We start from the raw sequence: 15,625 nt of genomic DNA on the forward strand, positions 1-15,625 counted from the left end.
GAATCCATTGGCTGTGAGTACGTTGGTGAGAGTGTAGTTCGGTTTTTGGTGTTGTTCATCAGCTAAGCATTTTGTTCTGGAGATGAGTGTCTTGGCTACGGAATTGATCTGTGCTGGGTGGTGGTGTGAGAGTGCATGTAGATAGCGGTTAGTATGTGTTTTCTTCTGGTAGATGGTGTGTCCTAGGGAGCCATCGGATCTTTTGTATACCAAGACATCTAGGAAGGGAAGTTGATTGTTGGCTTCTGTTTCCATGGTGAATTGTATTTTGGGGTGTAGACTGTTGAGGTATGTGAGGAAGTTGTTCAGTTTTTCTTTCCGTGTGGCCAGATTATGAAGGTGTCATCTACGTATCTGAGCCAGAGTTTGGGTTTGTGGTCGTATTTTTCTAGAGCTTGTGTTTCAAAGTGTTCCATGTAGAGGTTTGCGATGACAGGTGAGAGGGGTGATCCCATAGGTGCTCCTTCTATTTGTTTGTATTTTTGTCCATTGTGGGTGAAGTAAGTATTGGATAGGCAGTGGTTGGTTAGATCTAGGATGTGCTTGGGGGGGTTGTATTTGTTTTGGATGGCTGTCAAGGCTTCTTTTATTGGCACTTGGGTGAAGAGGGATGTGACATCGAAGCTTACTAGTAGGTCGCTAGGTTGTAAGTTTTGTTTCTTTAAAAGGAGGAAGCAGCTGCAATCTCCATTACTCTGAGAAGCACAGAGCTGGAGACAGAAGCCTGAAGATGATGAATGAGACTTCATCGAAACGTTGCCTAGATACTCCAAATCTTACGCGGGAGAAAACCCGAACAACCAAAGATCTACATATAAATACCCGAGAACCTCAGAAAACAAATATATATATATATATATATATATATATATATATATATATATATATATATATATATATATATGGATCTTTGGTTGAAGAAGGGTTTTTATATATATATAGATTATTATATATATATATATATATATATATATATATATATATATATATATATATATATATATATATATATATATATAGTATTATATATATAAAAATATCAACTGCAACTGTTGTGAATTTGCATGGCAAATATAGGCTTAGAATGGTCTAACTGCATCACAGGAGCTCTTAAAAGCAAATAACCAGCCAAGCTCATTCATCATATTCAGTTCTTCCCCACTATATCCATCATTTGCTTAGGGAAACAAACAAATCTAATTTTTCCTTTCTTGTTATAAATCTCTTATGATCATTTTGGGTTGTTTTTGCATAAAGCTTTCCAGCATGGTTAAAAAAATGCATTAAAAAAAGAGATAATAGAATTTAACAGACTAGCACAACTGAAAGACTTTGTCACAGATGGCAATTCCTTCCGCATGTATTTTGGAACCAGATAAGGGCTGTCCTTTCTGGTTGGTGTGTTCTTTGAAAATTTGCTTCACTTCAAATATTTTATTAGATTTGTGGAAATTCTGAGAAGTCTTAATAGCAGAGTCTTCAAGGGGAAGATGGTATGCTCTTTAGGAGAAAATTATAGCTAGACCAGACAGCTTAGAGAGCCAGGGCTCACCTTTGAACTTCAAAAAGACTTGCAGAGCTTGTGAGTTCCTTCTGAACATTCATCTTTTTTTTTCTTTTTGATTGAGACTCGACATACCATTTGGTTACCAAAATTGTGGCCCCTTTGGAGAATGCACGGGGTCTTTTAAAGCAGACTTGTGAATTTTTAGGCAAATCAGATAGGCCTCTTTAAAAGAATATATTCTTCTTATTAAAATACACATGGTGACAGCAGTAGCTAGAATGCAGTATTGCAGGCTAGCTCTACTCACGGTCTGGAGCTTGATGCTGATAGAGCTCAAGGTTGACTCAGCCTTCCATCCTTCCAAGATCAGTAAAATCAGGAGGAAAACTCAAGAGGAAAATGAGGAGGAAAAATGAAGAGGAAAATCAAGGAAACAGTCGGTCCACTAAATAGAGAAGATGGCAAGGAAGTAACAGGCAACAGAGAGAAAGCACAACTGCTTAACTCATTCTTTGCATTGGTCTTCATGCAAAAAGAAACTATAGCTCAACCTGCCAAAAACATAACTGTAATAGACCAACCAGAAATAAAAGTTAAAATAAGCAAAAAAATAGTAAGAAAACACCTGTCTGATCTTGATGAAAACAAATCACTGGGGCCTGATGGATTATATCCCAGAGTTTTAAAGGAGCTGGCAGAGGTCATCTCAGAACCACTGCACCATATCTTTCAAAAATCTTGGAGCACTGGGGAACTACCAGAGGACTGGAAAAGAGCTGATGTGGATCCCATCTTCAAAAAAGGAAAAGAAAAACCAGACTCAGGAAACTACAGACCAATCAGTGTAACATCAATACCTGGGAAGATACTGGAAAAGATAATTAAAAAACAGATCTGCCAACATCTAGAAACAAGTAAAGTAATAACTAGCACAGGTTTGTTAAAAACAGATCATGCCAAACCAATCTTATTTCGTTCTTCAACATAATGACTAAATTAGTAGACCACCAAAATACTGTGGACATAATATATTTAGATTTCAGCAAGGCATTTGACAAAGTAGACCACAGCCTACTTCTTAGTAAGCTAGAAACAAATATAATAGATAGCACCACCACTAGATATACTTGCAATTAGCTGAAAACTGTACTCAACGAGTAGTCCTTATTGGGTCTAAGTCTACATGGAGGGAAGTAAGCAGTGGGGTGTCACAAGGTTCCATCTTAGGCCCAGTACTCTTCAATATTTTATTAACAACTTAGATGAGGGAATAGAAGGGAAACTTACCAAATTTGCAGATGATATTATGCTAGCAGGAATAGCTAACACCCAAGAAGATAGGCTCAGGATCCTGATGGATCTTGACAGAATAGAATACTGGGTTGTATCTAACAAAATGAAATTCAATGTAGAGAAAAGTAAAGTCCTACACTTAGGCAAGAAAAGCCAAAAGTACACATATAGACTGGGTGAAACTAGGTTCAATAGCAGTAACTGTGGAGTCTTAGTGGACAACCAACTAAATATGAGCCAGCAGTGTGCAGCAGCAGCCAAAAAAGCTAATGCAATACTAAGTTGCGTTAACAGAGGGATACAATCGAGATCGAGGGAGGTACTAATAACACTCTATAAAGCCTTAGTAAGACCATACCTAGAGTCCTGTATCCAGTTTTGTTCACCACATTATAAAAAAAATGTTGAGACTCTGAAAAAGTACAGAGAAGAGCAACCAGGATGATTAGGGAACTGGAGACTAAAACATTTGAAGAACAGTTACAGGAACTGGGCATGGCTAGTCTAGGGAAGAGGAGAACAGGGGAGACATGATAGCAGTCTTCCAATATTTGAGGGGTTGCGACAGAGGGGAAGGGGTCAAGTTAAAGTGCCTGTAGGCCAGACAAGGAATAATGGATGGAAACTGAACAAGGAGAGATTCAACCTGGAAACAAGGAGAAACTTTCTGACAGTGAGAACAATCAGCCAATGGAACAGCTTGCCCTCAGAAGTTGTGGGAGCGCCATCACTTGAGACTTTCAAGAAGAGATTGTACTGCCATTTGTCAGAAATGGTGCAGAGTCTCCTGCTTTGGCAGGGGACTAGAAGATCCTACAAGGTCCTTTCCAACTCTGTTATTCTGTTATTCCTTGCTTCCTTCCTTGCTTCTTCCTTCCTTCCTTCCTTCCTTCCTTCCTTCCTTCCTTCCTTCCTTCCTTCCTTCCTTCCTTCCTTCCTTCCTTTCTTCCTTCCTTCTAGACATTCAGAGAAGTGTTTTGTGTTATATAATCTACAATATAAATAAACTGCAGTCTATTAAATAATGATGGATAACTTTCTTGAAACTCTGGATAAAAATGCAACAGTGCAAATCAACAATGTAAAAAATAGATTCGCTAATTCTCTGCACAATTTATTTAAGGTGTTTACTTAAAATCAAAATGTAACTTCAGTCAGATTGATTTTAAAATGGTAATTGCAATTCTAAGAACTTAGCGTCAGATCCATGTATCTGTCATTTCTTCAGTGGAAGAAGAAAAGTGGGAGGAAGAAATCCTTTCTTGATGTAACCTGAATATATTTAATCTTATATGGAATTTGTATAACCCACACATGATATGATGGAGGGAGAAAAGCCAGATGGCCAGAACTATCACCTCTGACAGGCACAACCAGGAGATGAGAAGGTCATAAAAATTCCACAGTGAGATTGTACTTTGGGAATCTCTTGAATAGTTCGTTCTAACAAAAGGGGTGGGGAGGAATTAACATACTGGCTTTTGTTTCACTAAATACACATTGAGATAAGGGGAGGGGTTCTAAACTCCCTTATGTATCCCTGTATGCCTGAGAGACCTCAGACACTGCTTTGAACTCCTACAGGAATTGTATCATCTCAATAAAGAATTCCTTTGTGATACGTTTGGATACGTTTTCAGAAGTTCATTCTAGTTGAGTGAATGGGAAAAGTTCTGTAGCCTGATACTTAGCCTTTAGCTTTGTTAAGCAATCAAACTGATTTGCAGGATGTCAGCATAATATTTGCTGTACACTGAAGTCCTGTTAATGAAAAGGGGGAAAAAAGAATAAATCCTCCATTGAATTTGATTTTCCAGAGTGAAATTATCCAAAGCAGTGAACCCTATTAAGAAATATATATACTTAAAAATATTTCAGAATGTGTATCCAAACATATAATCCCCCCCACATGAAAATGATTCCCCATCTTCATACTTGTGACATACCACATATGAATTTACATTATCAGAAATGTAAGCAATTGTTGGAAGCTCTTATTGGCAAGCATTTTCAGTACATTCTTTTCAGTATAATATGTACTTGTGTAGGCACTTTCCTTTACCCCAATATACCATCTTTTTGGTTCTCAAAACAGCATGGGGAGTATGCAAATGGACACCCAAACTGCTTCTCAGAACATCTGCATTTTCAGGAAATCTTAAAAGAGCAAACTGAACAAATTTCGCTCTCATGCTTATTCAAGATAAAAATTAACATGTTTACAACAGTTATTTTGCTGATCAAAGTCCAACGGGACGATTGCTTGAGGCCTGGAAGACATGTGCTAAGAAAGTATCTTTCTTCTGGAGCTTTAGGATCTAGTACAAAGAGTAATAGGACAGGACTGTATGCACTTTGATCTGTGTCTCCTAAGGCAGTGTGGCAGGAGTCAGTAAAGAGATTCACTTTCTATGATAACCTCTTTCTGAGAAAACGAAGGAATATGCCATCTGGGAATTACAGAACTCACTTGTCTGCTAGTCGTCCTTCCTTATTTCAAGAATCTGAATTAGCTTTCATGAATTAATTGGAGCTGTTTGGCCTTCCAAGAGCCAGTCTGATACAATGATTAAGATACTGGGCTAGAAACTGGCAGATGGTGACTTCTAATTCCTTCTTAGGCACAAAGCTAGTTGAGTCAGTTACTCTGTCTCAACCTGTTGGAAGAAATGTCCATCTGGATTCAGTTCCAAGTGGGGAGAAAGAAATGGAAACATGGAGGCTCTTTGGAAAGATGGTTTAATGGAGGACAGGACCACATGGTTTTGAGGTCCTGGGCAAAAAAAAAAAAAGCACAAAAGGGTGTGTGAGAGAGAAAGAGATTTATAACCTCTGTTGGGCTTTGAACTTGCTTCCTGTTCCTGTGGCAAGAAATGTATCCTGATTGATTGTCAGACTCCCATGGGGCCATGCAAGGAAAACTTTGTAGGTTGTCTTGAGTCCCAAGCTTGGTTGAATCTTGCCGAGTGATGTAATGAAGGAGCTTTGGGCAATTCCTATTATGGCTTAATGGCTTTGTCCTTGTTTGGATCTGAGTGAGGGCTAATCTCATCAACCTGGAGCTGAAGGTCTTTTGTGATCAGATGTCTTTTGTCTTTCTGGGGCTATTAACAAAGGTGGGGGCTGCTTTCCAAGAGCATGCTTCTCCCTTTCTCATTGAAGGAAGTATAATATTCTGCCTTTTTAATATTTCCTAGAGTATTTCATTTTTCTAGGAGAAGGGTAGGTGCTAACTTTCTACAAGCCCTAGAAGAAGAGGGCAATGGCAAGCCACTTTTGAAATCTTGCCAAGAAAACTGTAGAGATGAATCCAGGCAATCACCAGGAGTCGATACTGATTCAATGCATCCACTACTCAAAAACTGCTCTACAGTTAGTCATGGTGTATCTCCATATCAGAGTAGTTCACTAAATCTGAGCCTGAATAGGGTTGTTATTTCTGGTGATGTGCAACCATGAACTCTATCTTTCCAACCTATTGGGGAACAGTCGCAAGGTGTAGCTTTGCCTTCAAGTTTATTCTTGGTTTGCCTGAAACCTCCTTGGGGCAGAACAGAAGAAATCAGGGTGCCTGGAGTTCCCATGGCAGGTGACTTCTTATCAAGCACAAGAGTCCCTCCAGAGTCCAATTCTATCCATGGAAATGATGCATTAGAGCCAGTTTTGTCTCACTAAAACAAAAGGAAGGAGAACAGAGGTTGACAAAGAATGTAGATGTGTAATTTACCTATAATTTGTATGTAAATGAATCATGTGTTGAGATGCAAATTGAGAAATAATGACTCCACTTAAACAGAAATACCTACATAAGCTTTCTCTGTAGAAATAATCACCAGGGCTACTCATTCAATGCTGCCTTTGGGAGATAACTGGCCCTACTAAATAAATCTTAACTCTTCATTCACTGTATGATTGTTGTATATAGTTTGTCACAACTTTTTTTAACAGTCCTTTTATCAAGGTTCTGACTGACAAATCCAACCAAGCCAGTAAGTCAAGAGATCAGATCTCTTTAAGCATAACTTTATTGACATCATTTCACGCATGAAGCAAAACCAACTCTAACTAGTGCCTGCAGTTTTTGCCTAATTAAAGAACAAATTCTTTCCTCCCCTCCTTCGACCAGGTCGCATCGTTCAATTAGATGTTTTGACAATGGTAATTCCTTCAGGCCCTTGCCAAACATCTGTTGACCTGGGTTCCCACAGGATGGTTTCTTGTTGTTTTCTGTGCTGGCACTCCAAACCTCTTCCCCATCCCAACAGTCTATGGTAAGCTGAGAAACAAAAAGATGGCTGTGACAGCAGGGCATGTTTTGAGGTTTGACACCTTTATCTTTAAGCCAGCTGTGTACACTCTTTGAGTTAGAGGACATCTTCAACTCAAGAGTTGACTTCCATGAAGTAAGATGGATGGGCATTCTTAAAAGCCATCCGTTTTTCCACTGGAGCTCCTGAAACTAGACTAGACTAGAATAAACAGAGTTGGAAGGGACCTTGGTTGTCCAATCTCTTCTTAAAAACTTCCAGTGTTGGACAATTCACAACTTCTGGAGGCAAGTTGTTCCACTGATTAATTGTTCTGTCCAGTGGTGGTATTCTACTGGTTCGGCCCAGTTCTGATGAGCCGGTAGCAGAGATGAGCAGCAGAGACTGAATCAGTTTTCTCTGCTGCCCTGCTGTTGAGCCCACCAGCCCACGCAGGTTCCCAGGCTCACCTTTATCTGCTGAATTTGAAGCGCAGCTGCTTTGCGCGCCACAGAAGAGTGCTGCGCGGCAGCTGCTGAACCGACCGGGATCGTGCAGGTTTGCAGGAGGCGAGTCAGAATACCTCTCTGCCTGCGCAAATGCCTCTGCACCTGCGCAAAGTGCACTTTTGGTGTGTGCATGCATGCAAAGTGTGTGCGCGTGCTCAAAGCACACCCACCAAGCACACCCAGTGAACCAGTGGCAAAAATATTTGAATTCCACCACTGGTTTTGTCAGGGAATTTCTCCTTAGTTCTAGGGTGCTTCTCTCCTTCATTACTTTCCATCCACTGCTTCTTATCCTGCCCTCAGGAGCTTTGGATACTAGTTTGAGTCCCTCTTCTTTGTGGCAGTGCCTGAGATATCGGAACACTGCTATCATGTCACCCCTAGTCCTTCTTTTCATAAGACTAGACATACCCAATTCCAGCAACCGTTCTTCATATGTTTTAGCTTCCAGTGCCCTATTCATCTTTGTTGCTCTTCTCTGCACTCTTTCTAGACTAATAGTAGTCACTGTTGGTGTTTCCTATCCTGGTTCTCCACTGTTCTCCTTTTCCAATTTTCCAGACATTTTAAAAGCATTTTTAAAGCTTCCTCAGGGTTTTGTGAGCATTCCAATCAACCATTCACCCAAAATGTGAGACTTTGCAAGATGATGAATGAAACACTTACAAAAAAAAAAAAAAAAAAAACCCAACAACCTCCATCTCTAATCATTAGAGAAAGGTTTTCCTGCTCTGCGGTTGATTATGAGCCTGTCAGTTGTTCTAATTGTTGTTGTGGTGTTCTTTTTCAAGGCATATGCACTCCCCATAGAAAGCAAACCCTGATGATGGGAACATAGTTATTTACCATTTTGGGCAAAGCAACATTATAATTGTTGTGAAAAGAAATTCCAACCTGGGGTGGTGTAGGGTATGAAATCAGTCTGCAACTCCAAAGCTTGTGTCTTGCATGTTCATTTGAGCAAAATCAAAAGCTTCCACAAAATGCTGAAAAGCAGCAGGCTGGTCTTCTGCACACGGTGCTCTGTATCTTATTCTTCAATTAATCACAGGATGGAGTAGCTTACTATCTGGGTCTGAAGCATTCAAAATTTGCCAGAGGCCTTTGTTAACACCTCCCTTATTGGCAGTTACAGTAAGTGCATTGTAAAGAATCCAGACTCCTATTAGATGTGGGAAGCCCTGCTGAAAAGAATAGGCAAGGAGACTGTCAGTGTTGGCACTGAAAGTACTAATTGTGTCATCTGAGCAAGTAGAAAAGTAATGGGTTGATTGCAAATTAACTAGAGCCCTGAGTAGTTATGCCTAAATTGAATACTTGTGTGGGTGTAAGGAATAGTTCTTACAGGAAAAAATTGTGTGGTAATTGTGTTTCATTCACTGGAGGTCTTTTTATTTTTGGCAGACCATACGGATATGAGGAAACCTAAACCTATTAAGAGTATCTGGAGACAGATGCTTCAGGCCAGAAAGAATGAGCAAGGTTTATTAAGGAAGTTACAGCCTTTATCTCTTTGCTATCTGGGGTGGGAACAAGGAGAGAAAAATAACTATTCTTTTTTTTTTCACAGAGATGTCAGGTGCAAAGAATCAGGACTACACATTAAATTCCAGTTAAGCTAATTTATTGTTCATGCCTATGCTCAAGAATCTAGTCTAATGAGTAATGACTAATGATCAGCACTAAAATTGGCACTAGATAAGAGTTAATAAAATTCAGGAATGTACATTCCCATTTATGTGAATGTAACAATTCTAGGCTGATTCCTATCTGGATTCCATCCCCAGACTCTGACTATCTTTTGAACAGTATTTTCCTTTCTGAGTTGCGGAAAGGCAGTTTTGAACATTAAGTATACAGAAAGTTTGCTTACATCCCTATTCCTTACTGGACCCTTAAGAGTTTGTATCCTGCCTTATTCCAATGAGAAAGTGGTGCTGAATTTTCTTTTACAGTTGTTATTAACATTAATTATAGGAATTTGATCCTTTTTTTGCATCTATTCAATTTAAGTCCCATACTTATACTTGATATTTTAAATTGGTCTGCAAATGTGAGACAGGGAGAAAGTGACATTTCCCCCCAAAAGGATACTATGAAGTAGAATTTTTATTTTCAATCTAACTGGCCACAAGAGTTTAAAGTCAACATTTATTAAGATACTAATTACATGAAGAACTGCCTATATGCAATTGTTGGAAGAAATATCCATATGGTTTAGTTCCAAGCTGGGAGAAAGACACTGGAAACATGGAGACTGGTTGGAAAGATGCTTTAATGATGAACAGAACCACCAGCGTTTTTTATGGTTCTGGTACAGCTGACAACATGGAGTTGAGAGTGGGGAGGTTTTATACCTTCTTTGGGCTTTGCACTTGAACTTCCTGTTTCTCTGCAGGAATATGTATTCTATTTGGCTGTTGTCAGATTCCTATGGAATCATGTCTGGATTATGTAGGGGTCATAGCTGGCTGTATAGGCAAGAGAAGAAATGCAAATCCTAGGTGCTTGTTTGGGGGTGATGCAATGAAGGGACTTGTGTTCTCCAAGGGTGTTAAGCAATTCCTATTTTGACTTAGTGGCTTTCATCCTGTTTTGAATGAATTGTAGGATTAGTGAGGGCTAATCCTACCATTCTGCCTTTGTTCAGACTTTGCTGCAGAAAGTTAAAAAATATCCTGTCGTGACTGGATTACTAAATCTGCATTTCTAAAGGTGGCCTCCTCAGTTTCTGCTTGGGGCTGGTTTCTGAATAGGCTGAGCCTTAATGGGCACAAAATATCTTCTGGGGCCATTAAAAAAGACTGGGTCTTCTTCCTGCCTCTAAAAAAAGATTATACACAACAACATTCTTTCTCAGAGAGTCAAGGACATATTGCCCTGCACCTGGAGGGGAGTGGCAGGGAGATGTCTTCAGTTGGGATGAAGATTTGGTTGGGCCATGTGATGGACTGATGGGTGCAGGGGATGGATCTTTGATTTCTCTTTTGGGAAGGGAAAACCAAGAACTCTCAGATTTGAGTTTTCCCAGATGTGCCAATATGACAACTCTAATAAAATAGAACTTTGAGGAATGTCTTGTCTCAGAGTTTATTGGTTTGGAGGTGGTTAGTTGGAACGCTGATAGTTAGACTTTCTTGAAATACATATGTGAAGAAAAAATTTAGCACTTTGGTGTAATGATTAAGGTACCAGAGTAGAATTAGGAGACTGTGAGTTCTGTGAGTCTTAGACACCAAGTCAGCTGGATGACATTAATCTATTCACTCTCTCTCAAGGAAGGAAGGAGACAAGGGCAAACTATTTCTGAAAAGCCTTGCCAAGAAAATGGTTGCCAGGAATAAATGCTGATCTGAAAGCATCAACAACAATAATCACAAAGCAAAAATCAGGTACATAAAATCATGTAGTCTAGCCCTCATTCTAAGTTTGATCACTCCTTATTCTCTATGAACTAGAGTGTGCAATATCTACAGAAGGATAACAGTTTTATGCTAGTGCAGTTTTCTTCTAATTCAAAGACTGATAGATAAAAGTCTCTTAGCTGTAAAAAAAACAAAAAACAAAACACCCCTGAATATGAATTGAGGAGGACTTTGTCTTTACAAATTGTGTGACCACAATTTCTAAGTGAGACAGTTGTTAAGTAGGTTTTGTCCCATTTTTTGCCACAGTTGCTAAGTGAATCACTACAGTTGTTAAGTTAGCAATATGGTTGTTAATATGGTTGTTAAGTGAATCTGGCTTCCTCACAGACTCCGCTTGTCAGAAGGTCACATCAGGGGATCTCATGACTCCGGGAACACAGCGACCATCAGTTGCCAAATATCCAAATTTTGATCACTTGATCAGTGGTGGGATTCCACATTTTTTTCCTACCGGTTCTATGAGAGCACGCTTATTCAGAAACCATCCTCTGTACCTGCACTAGTGAGGTGAGGTGTTTTTGAGTTCAGCTGAGGTGCGGCAATCCTCTCTGCCATGTGAATCAGCTGAGCTAAAAAAACAAGGGAATATAGGACAGGAAAGGGTGGGGCAGGTGGGCAGGGCCAGTTCTCCAAACTACTCAAAATTTCCGCTACCAATGCCAGAACCAGTCCGAACCACCTCTGCATACCACCTCTGCACCTGATCATGGAGATGCTGCAACCATTGTGTGAAAAATGGTCACATTTTTCTGTGCTGTTATAACTTTGAACAATCACTAAAAAAGTAAGTCAATAATTACCTATGCTCTTTTTTTTGTAGCCAATATAGTGCAGTGCATCTGTATTTGAAAACCATTTTATTTCTATCAGAACAATTTCTCAAATAGAAGTTTCCTCTTTTTCAGACACACATTTTCATAAAAGCACCTTTCCATTCTTTGCTGGAATTCTGACTGAATCAATATATAATTGATTGCATAAAAACAATTGTCTTTTCCCACTGCACAACTGCCTTCCACATAACAAAATGCTGAGGTTCTCAAGTACCTATATTGAGGGATATGTTCATGCCAGACTTCATAGCTTCCATGACAAATATGGAAGCATAGTAGTAAATCCGAATGTGAAACTCTATAAGCCAGATTGTGACTGGGATCCTCCAGGCCAGATTGTGACTGGGATCCCCATTTTATGAAACCATGGCCACAAGGAACCTCAACTCATGATGGCTGAAGATATGAATATGTCTTCCTTTTATTTCTATAAGTGCTCTGAGAGATAGACTGAGCCTTGGATGCAGAAATATGGTTGATCGTGACAACAGAAACATATAAAAAGATTTTGTAAACTGCTTAGAAAGGGCTTTAAAGCACTGTGAAGCGGTACGTAAGTAAGTGCTATTGCTATTTACCATCTGTAGTGGCATTGCTGAAGACCTCTGCAATTTGACATATTTTGATTTCTCCTCTGTATTAAGAAAATTCTACCTTTCCTTCTGAACTGTGGTTAAGCTGCTTGTTTTTCCCTCTAGCTCGAATAAGGGAGAATTCACACAGCTGAGCAGAGCCCTGTCTTATCTGTACACTTCTCGAACTTCCATTCCCACCCCAGAGTTATCCAGTCAAGGTCAGGTTTTGCAGTTCCGTTACCATGGAAGCAGGGTCATGAAATCTTGGGGCTGAATTTTCATAGAAACCCTGAAAAATGCCTTTTTAGCTCTGCGCTTCTGAATGCTCAGCGGTGCACTCCAGGGTATTTTGAGTCTCCCTCTACTGTTGTCAAGGGGTCTCTCAAAAGCTTTGTACGTTACGGTTTTGTATTTTCTATTAAATCTGCCTGCTAAGACTTAAAATCTCTTACATACTGATTGTCTGTAGATCCTCAAAGAACCCACTGTCTGGCGTTTGACCACTGTTTGTCATTTGATACCTTCTAGGCATCATCTGGCTGTCCCTGAATATTGTTCTCTCCGTTCCCCAGACCCACACCTAAATTATACACAGATTACATATACATATACACACACACACACATACACACATGAATACATAGAAAGCTTTCCAAATGTAAAGGGAAAGTAACATAATAGGTAAAAGAGGCCATTTTTTCAGGATCTACTCCAGTGCCTTGAAAGCAAAATCCAAAGACTGTGATGATGCTATTAGTCCCCAGAATTGCTTATTTTACAAACTTTTAAGTCTCCCAGAGTCACTTCTGTGCGATGGGTGGAATATAAGTTTAGTGCATACATAAATAAATGAGTGCAACCTAGTTCCTCTTCATTATCTAGAATAAAGCTTTCAATTTAGGTATGATAATGGAACAAATAATCACCCTGTCCTTGAATTCATTGTGGCAGTAGTGCTACTTTTGTTTCTTTACTTATTTCCTTAATTACTTAGGGGGCCTAGATATCAACTAATTTACCCTGAACTAGTGACATAAACTTGGGCCATACTTATTTGTACTTGGCCAAAGGAGATGAATGAGAGTGCAACGGGATGAAATTGGGGAATTGTTCCTTCCATCTTCTGTTCTTGTTCGTTTAAGCTTATCTGAAATTAAGTTACATGTGATCCTAAAGATGCCATATATTATGATTTTTATGTTTAACAAAGGTTTCCTTGGAAACATAGTGTGTGTGTATGTATATATATATATATATATATTTGTTTTCTTAAGTTTTCGCGGGTACTTACATGAATGGTATTCAGCTTTGTTCAGGTATTTTCCCACTAGTTTAGTTTCCCACTATTATAGTTGTGCTTTTAAAGTTGTAGCAACGTTTTGGCAGGCTTCTGTCTCCGGCTCTGTGCTTCTCAGAGTAATGTGAGATTGCAGCTGCTTCCTCCTTTTAACTGCCAGTGGGGGTGGGACTTGATTAGGTGGGGGCTTGGCTGTGTTCTGATTGGGTGGGGGTGTGTTCTCATTGGTAGGGGGTTTGGCTGTGTTCTGATTGGTTGGGGGGTTAGCCGTGTTCTGATTGGTTGGAGGCGTGTTCTGTTCAGGTGGGGGCTTGGTTGTGCTCAGGTTAGTCTTAGTTGCTGGGGGATTTGAGCTGGTGAGTTGTGATCTTGCTGTTTGGCTTCTAGTTCGTGGTCCTGCTGCATCTTCATAGTGGGTGTCGGTTTGCTTCATGTATGGCTCGGAGGGGTTTAAAGTGGGTAGTGATGCAGCTGCAGTGCAGCTTCTGGTCCATGGTCGTGTCTCATCTTCTGGGTGGGTGGGAGTCTGTTTTCTACATGGAAGTGTGGTGGTGGCATCTTGTGTGGCTCTTATGGGTGTGGGTCTGGTGTCCTTCTTCATGTTAGGTACTCGTCTGTTCATGAGGGCGGGTTTCCAAATGGCTGGAAGGCGGGAGGTGTCGTCTCGTTTGTTCATGCTGTGTGGGCGTTTTTCTATCTCTATGGCTTCTCTGATTATTCTGCTGTTGAAGTGTTCGGTTTTGGCGATAGTTCTGGTATTTTTAAAATCAATTTCATGTCCTGTGGCTTTGTGGTGTTGGACCAGGGAAGAGGTCGTTTCTTCTTTTATGATTGAGTTCTTATGTTCTTCAATGCGTGCACTTATTCTTCTGTTAGTTTGTCCAATGTATGTGGTAGGGCAGGCAGTGCAGGGGATTTCGTATACTCCTTGGTTTTCTAATTCGATTTTGTCTTTGGGGTTTCTTAGGATGGTGGATATTTTTCTGTTTGTGCAGAATGCTGTTTTGATGTTGTGTTTTTGGAGGATCTTGCTAATTTTGTCTGTAGTGCCTTTTATATATGGGAGGAGGGCTTTGCCGAATTAGAAAACCAAGGAGTATACGAAATCCCCTGCACTGCCTCCCCTACCACATACATTGGACAAACTAACAGAAGAATAAGTGCACGCATTGAAGAACATAAGAACTCAATCAAAAAAGAAGAAACGACCTCTTCCCTGGTCCAACACCTCAAAGCCACAGGACATGAAATTGATTTTAAAAATACCAGAACTATCGCCAAAACTGAACACTTCAACAGCAGAATAATCAGAGAAGCCATAGAGATAGAAAAACGCCCACACAGCATGAACAAACGAGACGACACCTCCCGCCTTCCAGCCATTTGGAAACCCGCCCTCATGAACAGACGAGTACCTAACATGAAGAAGGACACCAGACCCACACCCATGAGAGCCACACAAGATGCCACCACCACACTTCCATGTAGAAAACAGACTCCCACCCACCCAGAAGATGAGACACGACCATGGACCAGAAGCTGCACTGCAGCTGCATCACTACCCACTTTAAACCCCTCCAGCCATACATGAAGCAAACCGACACCCACTATGAAGATGCAGCAGGACCACGAACTAGAAGCCAAACAGCAAGATCACAACTCACCAGCTCAAATCCCCAGCAACTAAGACTAACCTGAGCACAACCAAGCCCCCACCTGAACAGAACATGCCTCCAACCAATCAGAACACGGCTAACCCCCAACCAATCAGAACACAGCCAAACCCCCTACCAATGAGAACACACCCCACCCAATCAGAACACAGCCAAGCCCCCACCGAATCAAGTCCCACCCCACTGGCAGTTAAAAGGAGGAAGCAGCTGCAATCTCACATTACTCTGAGAAGCACAGAGCTGGAGACAGAAGCCTGAAGATG

The sequence above is a fragment of the Pseudonaja textilis genome, chromosome 2, assembly GCF_049901715.1.
Source record: "Pseudonaja textilis isolate UNSWEBS1 chromosome 2, rPseTex1.2, whole genome shotgun sequence".
Taxonomy (NCBI): domain Eukaryota; kingdom Metazoa; phylum Chordata; class Lepidosauria; order Squamata; family Elapidae; genus Pseudonaja; species Pseudonaja textilis.